The sequence below is a fragment of the Adelges cooleyi genome, unplaced genomic scaffold (genome assembly GCF_023614345.1).
Source record: "Adelges cooleyi isolate 19-005CV unplaced genomic scaffold, UGA_ACOO_1.1 ACOO_flye_CR_arks_rails_tigmint_CR_PRNA_8, whole genome shotgun sequence".
Taxonomy (NCBI): domain Eukaryota; kingdom Metazoa; phylum Arthropoda; class Insecta; order Hemiptera; family Adelgidae; genus Adelges; species Adelges cooleyi.
In genome coordinates, this window is record NW_026096513.1 from 4,662,169 (window position 1) to 4,669,326 (window position 7,158).

The window sequence follows — 7,158 nt, forward strand, 5'->3', positions numbered from 1 at the left end:
TTGGTAAACACTTTAGTATTTGGTTCCTACACTGTACTTACATTTCCATTAGTATTTAATTGTTAAGTTGTCTTAGTGTCATTAATTATTATCATTATTACCTTACAAAATGTGTTTATTAGATATAATGCGGTGTTAAAAAGATATTGCATTTACGAATTATTCCTATACTCGATTGTAGAAGTACTTAAGTTAATTAGAGCTAATATTGTAGTTTGTATTTTAAAAATTATAAGCTCGTAAAAATAAGTAATTAGAATAAATTTTGTTTTTTTTACTTCATAATCACATCGAATGCCCAAGTTATTTTATTTATTATAAATAGGTAATTATTATAACTCAACAAAAACAAATACCTGCTTGTATTGTTCACACATCAACATGTATCTTAATATGTCGGCCGATTTTATTTACGTAATAAACGTATTTAATTATTGCACTGTTTCATAAGTAAATTTTGTGTTATTATATTTAATCTCAAGTTTCTAGATGTATTAAACTATTCAAGTTTCGGCTCTTTTAATAAGTTAACATTGTAATTACCATATTGCGATAATAAAAAAAAATTAAATTAATTTATCCAAATAAGCATATGATAATTCACATCACCTTTATAATCAACTGGTTTAGGGTTAGTCACTCATTTTAACTTTGACTAACACTTCCGCAATGGTTATATCTTTAGAGAGTTAATTTTAACTATTCAAAATTAATTTTAAGCAACTGAACAGATTTATTTAAAATTCAGTATAATACTGTAAAATAGCACTAAGCGAATACTAGAATTTTTAACCAGACACCCAAAAAATCGAATTTATACATACAGCCGAACTAACAAGTTAAAATCTACATTTAATCATCAATGGCAGATGAATGCTGCACTATTATTTAATACAATAACGGTACAAAATTATTAGAGTTCCCATAAAGCAGCCTGGACGGCAAGGACCAAAATATCTTTAAAAAAAAACTTAGTTAACCAACAAAAAATTTGAATATTATTGTGTTACATACTTACAACTTTTATGCATATATGACCTAATCAAATTTATACTACACCAACTACCATTTTTTGGTTTTAATTTAAGTAGTATAATATATTTTTTTATAGATCGAACAGTTATAAAATTGAAATAGATATTATAGGTATAGGTGCACGTTAAAGCGGTTTAACTAAAAATAAAAACCGCTCACCTTGTGTTGTATACACAACAACAAGAGTAATCTTAATTTTTGGCCCGAAGTTATTTTACATTATTCTTAAGCCATTACTTCTGTTTAAAAAGAATTTTCTAATATTGTGTATCTTAATAATACATGTAACTATACATACACTTATTTTGTGTCTAACTAAACAAATACATATATTGTTCTGTTTGGAATCATACATTATGTTAAGCGAGACAACTAGTCATTATAGACATACGTTTTCCCATTAAATATTATAATCAATATACCAATTTTGTAGTTAAGTTTTGTTGTGTTTTGGTATAATTACGAGCATACCAATGTATTACGGAATAGTGTGTGGATTGGACCCAAGTGTTCAACTATACGTATATAATAAATAGTGAGCACTCTCATTATTGTAAAAAGTCGAAACGTTATTGTGTAAATATGTGTGTTGATTGATGTTAAATTACACTTAGAATAAATTTTGTTTTTTTTACTTCATAATCACATCGAATGCCCAAGTTATTTTATTTATTATAAATAGGTAATTATTATAACTCAACAAAAACAAATACCTGCTTGTATTGTTCACACATCAACATGTATCTTAATATGTCGGCCGATTTTATTGCACATTTTTTTTAAGCCATTACTTTTGTTTAAAAATAATTTCTAGTATTATGTATCTTATTTATACATGTAACTATTCACACACATGATGTTTGGCGAGACAACAAGTCATTATAGTCATACGCTTTCTAATTAAATATTATAATCAATAAACCAATTTTGTAGTTAAGTTTTGTTGCGCTTTGTTATAGCTGCGAGCATACTAATGGGCAATGTATTACGCCATAGTGTGTGGATCAAAACAATATCCACAACAAATGTATGGATGTAAAACAGTTGTCCATTCTGCGTTGAGATTGCCCACTTATCGCAAAATTTACCTTCGTGAGTAACTACATTGTTGAGTCGCAGTAGCTAAACCGTAACTAATATAATTCTCATGAAAATGGACTTACTGCGTTTGGTCTTAAAATTCAGTTCGAAATTGAACCCAGGTGTTCAACTTTACGTTTTGTAAATAAACATACACAAACGTTGTCCACAGTTTATTTATTTATTTTTTTTTTGTATAGCATTTGTAATAAACGTATTGTAATAATATGTAAACGGATACTGTTGTACTGTGTTGAGTTGCCTGACGCCTATTAGGTGTAACAATGCATGTGGTATTATAGTTACCGCATTTCTAGAATTTTCGCACCGGGGAAACTATACTTAATAATATAGATCATCGGTGTAATAATAATTAACACAACCAGATCACCACCTCGTTATTCGTTAACGTTATACATACCGGATTTTTTAGTGTAATCGGTAAGCCAAACAGCATACCAAAATGGTTGTAAAATAATGTATGTTTTTTGTTAAGAACTAGAATTATCTTACAATATTAAAATCAATTTTTGTGTGCATTTTTTTTACAGATATCTAATAAATAATACACCGATACATTGTGAACACATACATTTTACCGAGAAATAATTACAATTTTGTAGTTTTTACTTTTTGAAAATATTTATATCATATTGTACATTATTATAAAGTTACCAAGTATTTACTTTATTTCAGTATTTTCCAGAGGGTTGTGAACCAAAATGTGAATGTATAATAAATTTTATTAACTATCTAAAAGAAGGATACAAATTTTTGAAAATGTTGACTGGTAGATAACCAGTTTTATATAATACCTTTTGTACTGAGCCCCAGTACTGAAGGAAGTAATCGAACAGCAGGTTTCCAATAATTAAATTAATATAGATCAACACTAGTTAACACTTGATTTTATTTTAAAACAATCAAGTTTAACCACACACAGATTGAAATTGGATTATTATTGTAGCCTAACCTAACCTAACCATTCGTTTTTAAACTGTAGCTATATAGAAAAGAAAGGATATAAAAAAAAGGATAGCGATCTCTTACATCCTTATACGTCTAAATCATTAAACACAATATAATATTCCCTAGATTTACTTATAGCCAAAAACTTATAGTTTGGTTAAATATAAATATTAAAATTATTAATGATTGCATTATCAACTTTAACAGGAATAGGAATTAATTTATATAACGTAAGTTCCTGTTGATAGGTCAAAGGTATTTGGATTACAAACACAAATTTCTTATCAACATGATATATAGTGTTCCTCTGTTAATTTATTAGCCTTAAATTTTTCATTTATGTCAGTATACTAATGCATCATAATTCATACCATACAAATACTTTTGTGATTGTATTATTTTAATCTGTTCTTTTTCTATTTTTATTTGTTTTGCGTCTAACACATTAAGTTGATTAATTAGGTTATCATACTTAGATACTAAATGACTACCTAAAGATAACTTACTAAAGATTAAATTAACGGCTTTGCCGAATAATAAAGAAGTTAAATCCCTTCTAGATCTTCCCATATAATAATTGCTTCCTCAATAAGATGTTAGTGTACAGTATACCTTTGCTTTACTTGGTTAATACGATTTTCCATGTTATCCCAAGCTATTTGACAAAATGAAAGATTAGAATTATTAGATAGTACAGTAGTAAAGTGTAAGCCAGATAGAGCATTATGAGTACTGAACAAATGAATCTGCTCGAAAATGCCGATGTGGCTCCCTTTTATGCCGATTAAGGCGGATCTGTTGTGGCTGGCTCCCTAGGACACTTTGAAAGTTGTTGACCTTTCGACTCGAATTGCAACTTTGTTTGGCAAGGGGTTTGTCGAGACATTGATCATAAACGTCTTGTGCTTAATACTTTTACAAATATAATTTACATAAAATATCAAATTTATAATTCTGTTGACCTTTTTAAATTATTTTCACTATGCATAATACTGCAATATATATTTACTCATCATTACAATTGTACATTAAATATATTGATACCAAGTTTGAATAGTTAAAATTAACTCTCTAAAGATATAACCATTGCGGAAGTGTTAGTCAAAGTTAAAATGAGTGACTAACCCTAAACCAGTTGATTATAAAGGTGATGTGAATTATCATATGCTTATTTGGATAAATTAATTTAATTTTTTTTTATTATCGCAATATGGTAATTACAATGTTAACTTATTAAAAGAGCCGAAACTTGAATAGTTTAATACATCTAGAAACTTGAGATTAAATATAATAACACAAAATTTACTTATGAAACAGTGCAATAATTAAAGTAATTGATGTGTAGAAAGAAAACACTGACATAAACGTTTAATAAAACTTTAGATTTTCTAAAATGTTATTTATATTATATTACTATAGTGTAATATTGAATCTCGGATATATAAAATAAACTGATTTTTTTTCTTCTTACAAGTTACTATCTATTGGACCTCAACGTCATTCATTTGTCTTAAATTCAACAAACGTAAAACATTCGACAGACTATTCCAAATTTCCTTAACATCCGACGAATACGCTAGCAATCGATTTATATTACCTTGGCCATCGTTGATGTCGATATCGATATCCATTTCAGAAACATGTTGTTCAATCATTTCGACATCGGATGATTCGGATGTCGTTGCTAATATTGTATGATCTGGTATCGAAAGTACTATTTCATCGACTTTGGCACCAGACGATCCTTTCTGCAATCCCAAATAATATTCTTCCACTTCGATTATACGAATAAGTGTATTTTTTTCAATCGAAGAATCGCCTAATAAGTACTCTTCGAAATATGCAAAAATCGTTACATACACGTGTTGTATTCTGAACGTGATACACGAATCGAATACAAAACGTAATGCGTCAAGCAATGTGTTCATCTTATCAGAATATAGTAAAAAGTTGTTGTTTACAACACTAGTTTAAATAATTGTTTTTATGTGATCATAGGCTACAAAAACAATGGCTTTTATCACAGCCAGTTGATATTTTCACAGGTATTTTGGATTTATGTTGTCTTTGACGAAAACGACAATTTCCGGTAATCTCATGAAATGGCCATGCCACGCAACGTTGATGCCGAGCAACATTGATAAACCGCTATTGGTCAAAGCCTTATTCAAAATGGTATTCATTAATAAACTTTCAACTGTGGAATCGTTTCTATCCATTTGGGTTTCGACGGTTTTGTAGTTTTTCAAATTTTCTTCGGTGAGTGTGCTGACACATTCAACGAGTCGTGTCTTGTCCTTATGGTCCATAAAGACGCTGCAGTGTTTGGTCAACCGAGTGATAGTGATTTTTGCGAATTCTTCACGAGTCGATGGCGTTGAGCATCTATGTACCGTGTAATGTTCGATCAGGTTGACGATGAACCGATGAGATCGTTTCAATGTGTCCAATTTAGAAACCACCCCGTTTAGGTCCACAGATCCCTGTTCGGTTAGCGGTACTTCGCTGCTGAGTAGATTAACATTGCTGAAATACAGTTTCATTGCTAGAATCGAGTCAATTAGTTTGCGGTTGCCATTGTTGTACGGAGTGGTTGAATCCAACGCTTTTATTATAGTATTCAACGAATGATCGAGCTTTTCTACTATCGATACGATGGATTTGATCAAAGAGTAAAAACATGATTCCAATTTCTGCTTGGACACGTGCAAATTATTTGCATCCAACGTTATCGATTCGCACTGCGATATGATATAATCATTCAATATAAAATGAACGACGACGACAAACGAAAACTGACAGTTATTCTTTTTTAATGATACCATGATTGGTTTTGCTCGCTCTAATTGTTCGCTAGCATTTTCGTAGCGTTGTTTTGTAAACGTAGATGTGTCATACTGCAAAAATCCCACCTCTTCAAATTCATAGTCACACAAAATGGCATTTATCTCTGTAACTGATTTTATGTCAGATTGCATGGCTTTTATATCTTTTGTGAATTGTCCCAAAATAGTGGTAAAACCTTTAACGGTCGTTATTGAATTTGCATTGCGATACGCGGTTGAATATCCAACTCTTTCATCGATTTCAAAACTATTTATCTGGGAACCATAAAAAATTGTACGAAACGCTTTATTCTTGTTTGTGTTAATTGTTCTTTGGTACATCACGTTCCTCAATTTTACATGTAACAATCCAGGAAAATTAAAACGTCTTAAGATATCTATGGCGTTGGCTACCATATTTTCTGTACGCGAATTAAGAGTTTCGCCCATCTTCTTGGATATTTTCAATATTTCTCTGATCAAATAAAAAATCGTCATGGCTATGCTCTGAAACACTACTGTCTGGCTTTTGGTGACATTTTCCGAACGATAATCCCCCTTGCGGACGTATTCCAGGTAATTTTCATGTATGCGCAAATAGCTGAGCCCATTGTTGACGGTCATTAATCCCAATCTACTGTACGTGGTGGTGGGTTTGAACCGGATTTCCGAAACACCGGTCAAAAATAACGTTTCTAGATTGAAGTGTTCGCGTTTAAAGTGCGTTTCCGGTAAATTGAATTTGTCGACAATTTCGTTGTCGTCACAGTCGATTTCGGTTGATGGATCGCCGCCATCGAACGCACTCCAAGTACAATTCCAGACCGCAAACGACTCGATCAGGTATCGCGTGTACAACTTCATTTTCAAGAACCTTTTGGGGAAGTCCTTTTGTTGATGCGGCGTTCCGGTCGAGGATTTTCCTTTTTCTACACCACTCACAAACAAGTAAAACGACATAATGGCGTTCAATGCGTTTTTGTCGGCTCGTGCGTCCAATACTTTTGTAAAGTTCAACGCCGTCGTTAACATTTTCAAAATAATAGCCCGCCACTGTTTGACCCGATATTTAATGGCTTTCAAACATCCGATAAACTGGTCTAAAGCTATCACAGTGTGATAATCACACCATTATCGTTCCGTGTCTCCTCGCATTTAGCAAAATCATATTCCATCTTATGTATGAATTGCATTATTTGCGAGCAATACAGACAACACAGCGCAGTAAGAGACATGTCGGTTATCATCC